Raw genomic sequence first — 15,071 nt, forward strand, 5'->3', positions numbered from 1 at the left:
GAATCTACGTTTTGAATGTATCCTGTTCATGTGTGACAGGTTTTAGGTTTAGGGTGCGTTTGTTTTGAGCTCCCTGTCCTCCCTGTGTCCGCAGCCACAGGACGGGTACCGCATGGTGCAGCAGTTCCAGTTCCTGGGCTGGCCGATGTACCGCGACACGCCCGTCTCCAAGCGCTCCTTCCTCAAACTCGTCCACCAGGTCGACAAATGGCAGGAGGAGTACGACGGGGGGAGGGGCGCACCGTGGTGCACTGCCTGTAAGAGCACACACACACACACACACACACACACACACACACACACTGTAAAAACACACATTAAAACGTTTATTCTACTACTAACAATAAGCTGAAATTGTTCCTCTGTGCTCATTAGTGATGTTTTGTCTCCATCTAGTGGTGGAAACAGGGAACAACACACTGACTCAATGTAACTCAATACAAGCACAGTGCATGTGTGTGTGTGTATTTCTTCTACTTCTTTTTCTTTTTCTTCTTCTGCTCTTAAAATAATCAATCTCTTCCTTAGAAGACTGTAAGTCCTAGAACAACCAAATTTGGCAGATAGGTTTCAAATCTCCCCCACTGCTCCGGCAACAAAAATACCCTGATCGTCCAGGTGGTGGCGCTTCAACAAGCAACTTTACTTTCGTTTTGGCCAAGAACTAAAATCAAACTTTCCCCCCTTCTGAATCCCTGGCTCAAGCTGAATCCATCACACACACTGCTGTTCATTTCCACCATGATAGTTTTTCCACCATTTTGAATTCTGTGCAAAAACCTTTTTGTTGTTTCTCCAGAAAAGTTGATCTAATTCTGCACACAGCATATCTGGACTTCCTAAATTATGCTTGATGCTAGAGCAGCCAAACCTCAGACACATATTTGGGATGCACTGCAAAGTGTGACAGGCCACATCTGGTCCTGCTCCATGGCGCCACCTTCAGGCCAACATTGCAGTAGCTTTTGTTTTTTTTAATTATTTCTCCTCCAAAGTTGACTCAATCTCCACCAAACTTTCCACACAGCATGACTGAGCGGCCTGCATCATGTCTCTTTCAGAGTTCAGATCCTGAAACTGTTTGGCCTTGATGCATCAATAAATTGATGACAAAGATGTGCAAACATGTAGGGAGCATGGAGGGATTACTGAACGGGCCGACCGGGCACAGACCCAGGGGCCCAAGAGCTCAGGGGGCCCCTGAGCCAGAGCCTGATACATGATGTCACTAACTTTACATTTACTGCCACATAGTCGAAGGCTTAGTCATTTATTTATTTACCAAAGCCCCAAATTCCCCCATAATAACCTAAATATTTGTTTCAAGGTGTCACATGGCTCTGTCACAGTGAGTGTTCCCCTCAGTTTATCTATAGCGCTTTAGCAGTAAAGCTCTGCATCATTGTCCAAAGGCCTCGTAATGTAAAGTCATGGTTTACCAAGACCCCAAAATGTTGTTTTCCTCTCCTGATCTGTCAGTAGACCCACTGACTCACACCATGCAGCTGCTGTGTGGCCAGACAGTAGATTCTGGGGCATTACAGGCAATCAGAGGCATTTTGCACTTTAAAATATGTTTTTTAGGCCTAGAATAATATGTGTTTGCACCTTGTAATTCCTTCCTTAGTAGCTCTCTGTGCCCATGGGCCCTTTGTCTCATAATCCGCCTGGTAGGGAGGCTCCTGAATGCTTTATGTCACAGCAGGCACATTTAGTAAATAGGTTTTAAAGATGCATTCACTAATATTGTGGACAGTGTGGAGTGTGGACAAGGTAGAATGGATTACAAATTACAAATCAAATAAGGACGGAATTTGCCGGTCCGGCAGACTGAAATGAGAACCATGCAGACTCAACTCTAAATTACATCCATATTCAGTGTAACTGTATCCTGGCTGATCCTGCCTGCTCCACCTTCCAGTCTTAGTGAATGCAGCTTTAAATCTCCTTCACTGAGGCAACAAACATTAACCCAGTTAGCCTCTTGGTGGCGCTACAGCATGCAGCTTTACATGTTGGCCAATAACTCTTAAACTGTAAGGTCTGGGATCTGATTTTGATCTGAATCAGTGACTCAACACAAAGCCATTGTTGGTATTGCTTTTTATTTCAGTCGTGACAGTTTTCTGCCATTTTGAATGATATGCCATACCTGACAACCTAAACAAAATGTACTACTACTACTACTACTACTATTACTACTGCTATACTACTACTACTACTACTATTACTACTGCTATACTACTACTACTACTGCTGCTGCCACTTATTCTACTACTTCTACTATCAATAATGAGCTGAAATGGTCTCTGCTCATTAGTGATGTTTTGTCTCCATCTGGTGGTGGAAACAGAGAACAACACACTGACTCTACCCTGCTGTCTTTTGTCCTTTGCCTTCTACCTCTACTACTCTTCCTTCCCTTCTCCTTCTCTTCTCTCTTTTCCTTTTCCCTCTCCTTCTGCATCTCATTATCTCTCTTCCTTTTTTACTTTCTCTCTTCTCCTCCTCCTCTCCTCCTCTCCTTTTTTCTCTCCTCTCCTCTCCTCTCCTCTCCTCTCCTCCTCTCCTCTCCTCTCCTTTCCTCTCCTCGTCCTCCTCTCCTCTCCTTTCCTCTCCTCGTCCTCCTCTCCTCTCCTTTCCTCTCCTTTCCTCTCCTCTCCTCGTCCTCCTCTCTTCTCCTCTCCTCTCCTCTCCTCTCCTCTCCTCTCCTCTCCTCTCCTCTCCTCTCCTCTCCTCCTCCTCCTCTCCTCTCCTCCTCTCCTCCCCTCCTCTCCCCTCCTCCCCTCCTCCTCTCCTCTCCTCTCTCCCCTCCCCTCCTCTCCTCTCCTCCTCCTCTCCTCTTTTCTCTCCTCTTCTCTCTCCCCTCCTCTCCTCTCCTCTCCTCTCCTCTCCTCTCCTCTTTTCTCTCCTCTCCTCTCTTCTCTCCTCTCCTCTCCTCTCCTCTCCTCTCCTCTCCTCTCCCCTCTCCTCTCCTCTCCTCTCCTCTCCTCTCCTCTCCTCCTCCTCCTCTCCTCTCCTCCTCAGGAATGGAGGAGGTCGTAGTGGGGTTTTCTGCAGTATCAGTATTGTGTGTGAGATGTTACGACAGCAGCGCTGCGTTGATGTTTTCCACGCTGTCAAAACACTGAGGAACAACAAACCCAACATGGTGGACCTGCTGGTAACACACACACACACACACACACACACACACACACACACACACACACACACACACACACACAGTAATACTACTACTGTTTCTATGTTCTAGGTTGGTTCTAGATCGGTCTAACCCCGCTGATGTACATCTCTCTCTCTCTCCTCTCTCTCTTCTCCCCCCCCCACCTCTCTCTCTCTCTCTCTCTCTCTCTCTCTCTCTCTCTCTCCCCCCCCCCCCCCCCCCCCTCTCTCTCTCTCTCTCTCCCTCTCTCTCCCAACAGGAACAGTATAAGTTCTGTTATGAAGTCGCTCTGGAGTATCTCAACTCTGCTTAGCCTCACCAGGGAACACTCCTCCTCCTCCTCCTTCTTCCTCTTCCTCTCTCCTTCGTTCCCCTGCTCAAGATGTGCAGAGTTTGACAGGAGGAAGAGGAGAATGAGGAAGATGAGGAATAGGAGGAGGAGGAAGGGGAGGAAGAGGAGGGCATCAGCTACTGACTGAGGGCAATGAGAAAGAGGAGGAGAAGAAGAAGGACTAAAGAGATGAAATCAGGAATAAGAGGAGGAGGAAGAGGAGGAGGAAGAGGAGGTTTTTGCACTGCCTTGTGTGACTCTGAACTGATGACTGCGAGCATGGACACACACACACACACACACACACACACACACACACACACACACACACACACACACACACTCAATCAGCCTGACTGGATTCTAGTCCCTTCACTCCCCACAATATGCTACTTTACCACCCTGCCACACACACACACACACACACACACACACACACACCCTCTGCCAGGTCAGTGTGTCTCTGAGCTCCAATGGACTCACAACCTTATTATTAGTATTATTATCATCACTATCATTATTATTATTATTATTATTATTATTATTGTTAATAATAATAGTAATCATCGCCATGTGTCACCATACGCTGTTGAATCTGTTTTTTATTTTCTCGATGTTTGTTGAAGCAGCTGAAACAAAAAGAACCAAAATGACGACAGACAGGAAGGAAAAGCTTCTCCGTGTCTCCGCCTCTTCAGGCTCATGAGACTCTTCACAAATTCATATTTCTACAATGTTTTTGGATTGAAGCTGCTGATAGCTGTTGGGTCGATATTTAATATTTTCATGCCAAACAATCCCCAGTATTCAGTGTTTCCTCCTGAATTTAATTCTCGTCAGGGTGGAAAAGCCTCGGAAACATTTGGATAAAACCCAGGAGGATGATGATAATTATAATCATGATCATAATAATAAAACATATTCATCCATACCTGTGGGGAATCTGATCAAAATGTCTCATCACATTAAATTCAGGTTCAGGGCGTACCGGTGCAGTATTGATCAATTCTACAATCAATATGGAATCAAACTGCATCATATCCATCACATCAGACTGGACCGGATCCCATTTTTAATAACAGGACGATATCTGCAACCCCAAATATCAGTTTAAATCTAGTTGTCATGTGATTGAGTTTGTTCTCTGTCATGTGATTCCTCTTCTGGTCACATGACTTCATGACTGAAGATTCATTCGGAGCTGTTCAGTGACTAAACAGTCACATGCTAGAGGACAGAATCATCTCTGGTTTTAAATATTGAGGAATGAACATCAACATTTTTTTTTCTTTCAAAACAAAACAGATATATAGAGATATACAGATCCTGGTTTAAGTGTCACCGTCCGTCCGTCCGTCCGTTTCGGTGGTCTTTGATCCCTGCTGTTGCCAATGGCGACAAAAAAAACATGAACTGGATTCGAAAAACACTTGACAACGTCGTGTTCTGAGTAAATCCAGAACAAATCCTTGTATATTTGCTCGGGTCATTTGTTTAAACTCAGAACGCGACTCGGTTTCACCCGCACACGTGTTGCATTCAGGTTGTGAGTTTCTCTGTTGGTTTGTTGTGTTTTGTGTGAACTGATGCGTTCTGACGGTTTCCTCAGCAGTTTGGTGCTTTGGACAGTGCATGAGGCTGAGCTGTTAATAATGTACATAGAGGAGGAGGGAGCAGGCAGAAGAATATTTATTCCTTCAGTTGTTCTTGCTGTTGATGTTGTTGTCGTCGTTCTTGTGAAGCACACAGAGAGAGACAATCATGTTGGAGGTTCAGAACCGGGGTTAGACCGGGTTCTCTCTGTTCCACCATCAGAACCGGGGTTAGACCGGATTCTCTCTGTTCCACCATCAGAACCGGGGTTAGACCGGGATCTTACTGTTCCACCATCAGAGCCAGGGTTAGACGGGGTTCTTAACTTTGCAGACCCCAGGTTAGACAGGGTTCTTACAGTTCCACCAGGTTCTTATTGCTCCACCATCGAAACCCAGGTTAGACCAGGTTCGTAACTTTCCATAACCCGGGTTAGACCAGGTTCTCAATTTTCCAGAACCAGGGTTGGACCAGGTTCCTACTGTTCCACCATCAAAACCCAGGTTAGAACAGGTTCCAGTTTCTCACTGTTGCACCCTCAGGCCGAGTGTTACACTGGGTTCTCACTGTTCCACCATCAGAACCAAGGTTAGACTGGGATCTTAACTTTGCAGACCCCAGGTTAGACCGAGTTCTGACTGTTCCACCATCAGAACCAGGGTTAGACCAGGATCTTAACTTTGCTGACCCCGGGTTAGACAGGGTTACCGTTACACCAAGTTCCTACTGTTCCACCATCAAAACCCAGGTTAGACCAGGTTCTTAACTTTCCAGAACCATGGTTAGACCAGGTTCTTACTGTTCCACCATCAGAACCAGGATTAAACCTGGTCTTCCTAAATTTGTATAATGAGTATAATATTTTGTTCGGACCCCAAACATTTCTGGTAGAGAGTATGACAGAGAGACATGACAGAGGAAACGCTGAAACCCCAGTGCATGACAGTCTAACCCCGGTGACATACAGGTCTGGGTCGGTCTAACCCCAGTGACGTACAGGTCTGGGTCTGTCTAACCCAGGTGACGTACAGGTCTGGGTCGGTCTAACCCAGGTGACGTACGGGTCTGGGTCGGTCTAACCCAGGTGACGTACAGGTCTGGGCCGGTCTAACCCAGGTGACGTACGGGTCTGGGTCGGTCTAACCCCGGTGACGTACGGGTCTGGGTCGGTCTAACCCCGGTGATGTGCGGCTCTGGTGTTGATGAGGACGTGTTGTATTGGAAAACTTTTATTTATGTTGTATGATTCCAAACTACTTACAAATAAAAATATATACACACCTTGACTGGAGTCTGTCGCCTTTCTGTGCTTACTGTGTGTCAACATACTACATGTCATTATGGACAGCTTTTAAAAAGTTTAAAACCTACCCTAAAAATCCTTTAATATGTTTACAGTTTTTCTTGATTGCCAAGACACATTTCTTGAAATTATGCTTCATTTCCCAAAACTCTAAACACAAATGCATAACTGCACACTCATCTTCACAAACTTCAAACTTCCATGTTAAAACCAAAGTCTCCACTCAAAACCATGTGATCTTACATCTAAACCAAACTTTGCCTTCAGACATCACACTAAAGCCATCAAATACACACACACTACAAAGCAGCCATGACACACTGGTGAGATCAATTCAAAACACTGCTGTAAAAACCTGTTACTGCAATGAATAATGGCTCTTATGGTTTTCCCCCAGAACAACCTCTTTACATGATGAACACAATATAAAGACACAACACATGTATACATTTTCAAAATGTTTAATTCCTCAATGTACTGTAGTAAAATAAACTGAAGTTGAGTGAAAAGGTAACTGTACTGTAAAAATATGCAACTGATAAAGAACGTAGAATACAGTAAAGTAATTTCCATGTATTTACCAATATAAACCAATGAAAAAAAAAACAGTTTGTACATAAAGAAAGAAATCACATTTATTCTGCCTCAGCATCCAGATTTGAGATTCGTGCAATCTCATCAGAAACTATTTGTCTCCTTGCCCTTCCTCTTCTTCTTCCACCTCCTCTCCTGTGTCCTCTTCCTCTACCTTCAGGTCTTTGTGGATCCATTGTTCCAAAACAAGTGAACTGACCCATGGCCCTTTTATCTATCTATCTATCTATCTATCTATCTATCTATCTATCTATCTATCTATCTATCTATCTATCTATCTATCTATCTATCTATCTATCCTGAGGTTCTGATTGATGTGTGAACAATTTTGACTCTTAGTGTTTGCACCTGGGGAATTGTGTGTTAATTGGGTTCAAGCTGTGATGACTTGAGTTAATGATATTGAATGCCAGTGCTTTCTAAATGAGCACATGGTGAAGGGATTTGTGTGTAGAGTTTTTCACAAAAAGTTCAACAAATCTGAATTGTGTGAAAACAGGGGAATAGTGTTTATAGTTTTGGGAAATGGGTTTGTCTTTTGGTAGAATGCGTCATGGTTTGGGATGTTTAGTTAACAGGCCCAGTTATAGTGTGTAAGCAATCGAGAAAAACTGTAAAGGACAATACCAGTGTAATTTTTTTTTTTTTCTGATCTCACTGTACTTCCACAGTCAGAAGGGTTGGGGACTTAAATACCATCACCAATTGTGTGACTTTGATATAAAAAAAATACAGCACCACAATTTTTTTTTTTTTTTTTTTCTGGAAAGGATTGACAGACGATGAAAAAAACAGCTAGTTGGGAAAGTGGGAGGGGCTTACAGGTTTTCACAACTGGGGCACGTTCAATCTAAATACGGTGTGCACCGTTTTGCTACGGTTTCCGGGTTGAACGTCATGTTTCCTCGAAGCGGTGTGAAACGGGCTTTGAGGTACGTTGTTTCTCGTTTGGTGGGTGTGTCAGATCTGTTACCCAATCAGCAGCGACGTGTATATAAACCCCGCCATATTAAAAAGGCAGTGCGCACCATGGATCCAACAAAAGTCCTTTACTAATGCGTCCACTGCAGCTTCCTGTCTGCAACAACTGAACTAATTAGAAGACATGTTTGTATCTTTTGATATTGTTTGTACCATTGTAGAGTGACACTTTCATAAACTTTTCTACTCCACTCTACTCCTCTATATATAATGGTAAATATTACAATATCATATCACAACAACAGTGATTAGCAATAATGATAGGCCTCATAATAAAATAATTAGCTCATATAGATCCTAACGCAGTCTCGAAGGTAAGAAGTGGATTATCCTTCACCTGAAATGTTTACCTTTTCATCCTGAAATGCAAATGAGGCAAATGTTGGATCACTACAATTAGGAAGCACAGTTTCCACAAACCCCTTCACTCCATCAGGATGTTCTCTGCTATTCTGGACGGCAAGTGCAGCGACTGTAACATCGAGCGTGTTTTGTAGTATTAAACACATATTTAAAGAACGCAACGCAATGGCCTCCTCAGCTGCCGTAGTTGCAACGCTTGCGTAACACAACAGGATGTTCAACGCACCACCGTTTCCGTTTAAATAAACGTTTTGCTACGTTTTGTCGGGGCTGAACGCAGGGCTGGTTATACACTAAAACTGGAACTTGGGACACAATCACTGAAACCTGAAACTCATGAATCAAATCCCTAAACCAAGTCTGCAAACCTGCAAGCACATTTTCTGCTTTTCACTCAGTTTGTAATTCTCTATCACACGTTTTGTAAAACACGACACACAGTAATGTGTAGTTTTCTCTCATTCTCTACATGCGGCACAACATTCAAAAACTAAAATCTCATGTGTTCATTTGGAAGCACTGACATCCCAAATGCTAAAGTTCATTTACAACTGGCCACATCCTCTCATCACACATATAAACACTATCTGAATTGTTCACTCACACATCAGAGCTTTAGCTCTGTAAAAAAGGCCACAGGTGAGCTCTCTTGTTTTTGAGAACAATGTTGCAGTGAGAGCTAGAGGAAGAGGAGTGACAGTAAGAGGAGGAAGAGGAGGATGAGGACAAAGAAGAACAAGGAGAACAGTTATCTCAGATGAGATCTGGGTCGCTTTGGTTCACCATGTGGTCCGCTGAGCATGAGGGAGTCTGTGCAGAGAGTCCAGACCAACCTGAGCTTCACTGCTGCTTCCATCATACAGACATTCAGAGAACAGGCAAGTAGCCTCCTGTCTGCACCATGCTGCTGCTCTTTATACTGTAGTATACTGAAGTAGTAGTAGTAGTAGTAGTAGTAGTAGTAGTAGTAGTAGTAGTCCTACATATCAGTCGGTGATGGTTGGCCAATGTTACAGTAATGTGTCATTTCATATTGAAAAATAGAAATATTATTGTACCCTAGCCAATCACATCATGTTTTTAGATCTTCAGCAGTCTGTGTGAACAGCTTGTGATGCAGACGAGCTGTCCGACCCAAAGAGGCAGGATGCAGCCTCATTTTTTTTATCCTTTTTCTTTTTTTTCTGTTTTTCTCCTACTGCATTGTGTTTTGTATGTAGAACACTGCACATATCCAACACATTCAAGTGTTGAAATAAAGTATTTGGGCCTAACAATATTTGTGTATATATACATTACTGTAAAAGGTCTTTTGCAACAGGCTGCTGTGCATAAGTCTAACTCTGAACATGCAAAAGGCATAAGCCTACTGATGAGATATTCATAATAGTGTTTTCCATTGAGCACATGAGTGTGTAGTCGGTTGTTAGAAAGATGTATTCATTTGATGTTTGAATAATCCGTAAAGAATTCTTCAAGACAAAGCTTCTGCCTATGAATTTACTTGGTGATTCTATTTTTGAAAAAAGCATATCTGGCAATGAGGTCTTTCTAACTGACAAAACCTCTAGCTTTAACCACAATAGTACAGACTTAGATAGTTCCAGCTCTGGGTTTCCCTGGTGCCAGCAGGTGAGGACCCTGGCATTAGCTGCCCAATAATAGTATTTGAATACTGGGAGGCCAAGGCCTTCCTTCTCTGTAGATTTTTGCAGAGGAGCCTTTTGAATGTGATGTGCCTTGTATCCCCATACAAAGGATAAAATAATTAAATCTAATTTCTTAAAAAAGGTATTGTTAAGGTAGATTGGCAAACTCTGGAAAAGATACAAAAACTTAGGCAAAGAGACCATTTTAATGGTATTCACACGCTCAATCATAGACAAGGGCAATATTCTCCATCTCTCCATGTGAGATTTAAGATTATCTATCATTTCTAAAAAAAAAATAATCTAAATAAAAGTTTAGGGTTTCTGGGTATTTTGAGGCCTAAATATGTAAAGTGGTCTAAAACAAGTTTAAAGGGGATAGAATCTATATAAGTCTTTGTTTAAGTCATTTGTAAGAGGAATAAATACACTTTTCCCCCAGTTAATAGTATATCCTGAGATTTGACCAAAAGACTTAACATAGTTTAACACATGAGGGATAGAAACTGTCAGATCATGTAGGCTTAAAATTAAATCATCTGCATATAAAGTTACAAGACTTTCAAGTCTCCATATCTTAATACCTTTAATATCTGGGTGATTTCTGATTCCTACTGCTGAGGGTTCCAATGCGATGTTAAAGAGTAAAGGGGATAATGGATCCCCTTGGCGAACCCCACGCTGTAAAGTAAAAAGGCTAGACTTATTATTATTAGTCAAGACAGAAGACAGGACAGGACAAAGATATAGCGTTTTGATCATTTCGATAAAGCTTTCCCCAAAGCCAAAGTTTTTAAGTGCCTCAAACATGTATAACCATTCTATTTGATCAAATGCATTTTTGTGCATCCAATGATAAAATTGCAGCTGTGCTATCTGGGCCATAATTGGTATACATGATATTAAGCAATAGGCGTACATTGCCAAATGAGAACCTACCTGGAATAAATCCAGTTTTGTCTAGATGTCTAATAGAGGATATGTATTTACTCAGTCTTGTAGCTAACACTTTGGTTACTAATTTTAGATCAAAATTTAACAAGGCTATAGGCCGTAACTGGAAGGATCTGTTTCCTCTTTCCCCCTTTTCAACAGAACACATATATCAGCCTCATAAAGATAATTTAGAAACGTCTTTTTCTCAAACGATTCATTTATCATTCAGAACATAAGAGGATCTCATGGAATGCTTTATAGAATTCATACCCAAAACCATCAGGACCTGGTGTCTTGCCTGATGGAAATGCCTTAATGGCATCAACCAACTCAACTCCTTTTTAGAAAATTTAGAGTCCAGATCTTTTGTATGTATGTGATTGCGGAGTGTTAAGTGAATGAAAGAAATTGTCACAATCTATCTCTGTAGCTGATGTTTTAGTAGTATATAGGTCTGAGTAGAATTCCCTGAAACGGTTATCAATATCTTGAAGGTTTGTAAGTAAATCACCAGTTTTTGATCGAATCTTATAAATACCACGTTTCGCTTGTTCACCTCTAAGTTGTTAGCTTTTCTGGCTTGTCACCCAACTCAAAGTGTTTCTGTTTAAGTTTCGATAAGAGATTGGCAACCTGACTACTGAGAATTGCGTTCTATTCATATTTTAATTTTAATATTTTGTTATAGTCCATTTGTTTAAGAGAGTTTCTATAGATTTCTTCCAGTTTTTAAAGGTCATTTTCAGTTTCAGTCAGTCTAGTGCGTCTTGCCTTTTTCTTTGATGATTTAAAGGAGATTATCTGACCTCTAATAAACACAGTTCTTCTCAATTGTTTACACACTAAAACTGGAACTATGCACACAATGGTGAAAACTTGAAGCTCATGTGTCAACAACAAACAAAGACAAAGACTATTTCTGCAAAACTCTAAGCACGCTTGCTTTGTTTTCACTGAAATAGCAATTCTAAATCACATTTTTGCACAACTCTACACACAAAATCTCATCACAATTTTCATAATCAAGCCTTGTTTGTTCACATGGGAAACACTGGCCTTCAACTGCCAAACTCTAATTACCAATTGGTCTCACCCATGCCAGACCAGCTCAAACTCAATTGGCTAAACTTTTCAATTATCTGTCAGAGCATAAAAGAGACCTCAGGTGACCTCTACTGTGTTGGAAAACAATGGAGCAACATGCAGCACAGAGAGGTAGAGGAGGAGTTGTACGTGTCCGAGGTGGACAAGGTTTATTTTACAGTAACAAATAAAGATTTGCTTTATGTTACCTTTTTGAATTTGTTCATTGATTTTGTATATGATAACAGATCATTACATCCATTGTCCAGACTGACACAGTCTAAGCATTTTCTTAGAGTTTTGAGAAGACACAAAAATGTTATCTATTTTGGCAAAACCCATAATTGCACTGATAAGGAAAATGAAAAAAACACTTCTAACAATGTTCAGTATGACTTATGATGGAACCTGGGTTGTGAGTGCAGCCCTGCTGGACCTCACTGGCAGGACAACACAGTAAATGTGCATTGTATCATACAAAATACTGTAACAACAACACTCAAAGTGATAACAGTTCACACACTTTGCTGTTCTGTACTGAATTAGAATTAGGTTTACCTAGCAAATGCACTAGTTATATGATGATATATTTACTGTATTGTATCATGGCAACAGTCTATATATTTACTGTAAAATTGCAGCCTATTTTGGGAACCCCTGAAAAGAAAACTAAAACTTCAAAAAAGGAGAAAAAATAAACAATTTTTACACAATTTAATAGTATACACTTGAATATGTAACATGACCTCATGAGGCCAAAACATATATACAGTATTTTGATGGTTGTGTTTTTAAATTTATCGCACCAGTGTGAAATCAATGCTCAAGAAGACCTATTCATATGAGGCCTGTGTGAATCATTTTGATGGAAAAAGTCAGTTTTGAGAAGAGAGAACATGGTTTTGAATGCATGAATGCATTTTGCAAGAGATTTGTGTAGTTTTGGCAAAAGGTTAACTGTTGCTGTGTTTTGTGTGTAGAGTTTTGAGAAATTGAGCTATAGTTTCAGGAAACGCGTTTAAACAATTGAGAAAAACTGTAAGTGTCTCCCACAGAATGGAGTCTGATACCTCTCCATTATCGTTAGTCTCCAGGAACTCTGTCAAATGTTTGGCTATATAACTCTTAAAATTGTGTTCTGTAAGCAACATAGGATTGAAGCGCCAGCCATAATTCTGTTTGGGTAAATCAAGTTTAAGGTTAAGGGTAACTGGGCTATGGTGTGAGATTGTTATATTGTGGTATTTTGTGATATTAATGTAAGGAATTAACTTCGAGTCCACCAGGAAATAGTCAATTCTAGTATAGGTCTTATGGAGATGGGAATAATATGAGTAATCGCGACCTGATGGATGCTGCAATCTCCAGATGTCCACCATATTCTTTGATTTAGAATCAGAATCAGAATCAGAATCAGAATAACGTTTATTGCCAAGTAAGTTTTCACAGTACAAGGAATTTGCTTTGGCATGGAGGTGCATACAATAAACATAAAAAATAATAAAATAAAATAAAAATAATAATAATACAATTAAAAATATAATAAAAAATATAATAAGAAATAAGAAATAAAAATATGTACAAATATAAATTGATCAGTGTAGAGATTGTCTTAATGTTAGGTGGTGGTTTGGTAGAAAGTCTATATATATATATTCATCCAGATAACAATTAAAGTCACCAGCAATTATAATATTTGTGGAATCTGCATCCGGGAATAAACCAAACAATTTGCGGAAGAAAATGGGATCGTCTACATTAGGACCATATACATTTACAAAAGTAATAGGAAAAGAGTTAATATGACCTGAGGTCAAAATGAATCTCCCATTAGGATATGTGATCATTGAATCAAGCTGAAATGGAATATTTTTATGAAATAATATAGCCACCCCTCTGGTTTTAGATGTAAAGGGTGAGTGGTATACCTGGGAGATCCAGTTTGCTCTCAGTCTTTGCTGATCATTAGCAGTAATATGAGTTTCCTGTAATAAAATAATATCGGCTTTGAGAGATTCAGATGTGAAAATACTTTATTACGTTTAATAATATGCCCAAGACCTCGTACGTTCCAGGAAACCACTGAAATGCAATCTTTTTCTACGGTCTTATCGCTAGTCATTGACATTGTTTGTTTTGCCTAACTACAACATAAATAACTGCCATTTGAAAAGAAAGCACATATAAAAGGTAAAGTTTTGGCAGCCCCAGAAAGTGCCCAAAAAGTGGTTAACAAACATACACCACATAACATATATCCCCATCCCTCCTCCCATTTCCCACCCACAACGTTTCTTCCCTAGTGCAACGTAATAACTTTGCCCCATCTCTTCCTCAAGGGCTGCTGGGCGAATGGATCCAAACACATGTCCCTTAGCCATAATGGCACGCTGTCCCTCAGTGGCTTTACATATATATATTAAGAGAAGAAGACAAAAAAAGGAAAAGAAAATAAAGAAAGAGAGAAGAAAAAATAAAATAAAAAGAAAGTAAAAAAAAAAACATCCATGGGTAGCCTACCTCATTAAATCTTAAATCATACCAATATCTAAGCACTTTAAACATTACCCACAATTATACATTTACCAACTAAAAAAAAAAAAAAAAGGAATAGTTACAGTTGTCGCCATCTCTCAAACAAGTTAACATAACATAAGACATAACTAACATCATATTTGGGCATATTAGTGAGTATAGTCCAGGTCGTTGCGAAGGCATAGTGGTTCTATGGGCTTATCCACGTTGGTTTATGTTGCTGTCTTCTACCAGAAATGTCCTTGCCTCCTCAGAGTAGTGAAAGTTTTCGGCTGGCCATTATGCTGAACACAGAGTCTGGTGGGGAAACGTAAAGAGTATTTTACCTCCATCTCCCTCAAAGCCTGTGTTATCTCACGAAACCCCCGCCGTTGTTCCATGACATCTGCAGTGAAGTCAGGGAAGATGAAAATCCGATGTCCCTCGTATTGCAGAGGCTGTTGACAGCTGAGTCGTAGGATGGTTTCCTTCTTCTGATAGAATTGTACCCGGGCAATAATGGAGCGGGGCTTGGCTCTTTCTGGCAGCTTCAGTAGT

The 15,071-nt window shown here is 40.8% G+C and overlaps 1 pseudogene; it reads left to right on the forward strand.

Moving 5' to 3' along the window:
• The first annotated feature begins 94 nt into the window (after positions 1-94).
• LOC139639491 (receptor-type tyrosine-protein phosphatase mu-like) lies at positions 95-6,366 on the forward strand (annotated as a pseudogene).
• The last annotated feature ends 8,705 nt before the right edge of the window (positions 6,367-15,071 follow it).

Source organism: Centroberyx affinis, unplaced genomic scaffold (genome assembly GCF_046629955.1).
Source record: "Centroberyx affinis isolate AG114_WGS23_722 - 3 ecotype Tasmania unplaced genomic scaffold, CSIRO-AGI_Caff_v1 ptg007368l_1, whole genome shotgun sequence".
NCBI lineage: Eukaryota > Metazoa > Chordata > Actinopteri > Beryciformes > Berycidae > Centroberyx > Centroberyx affinis.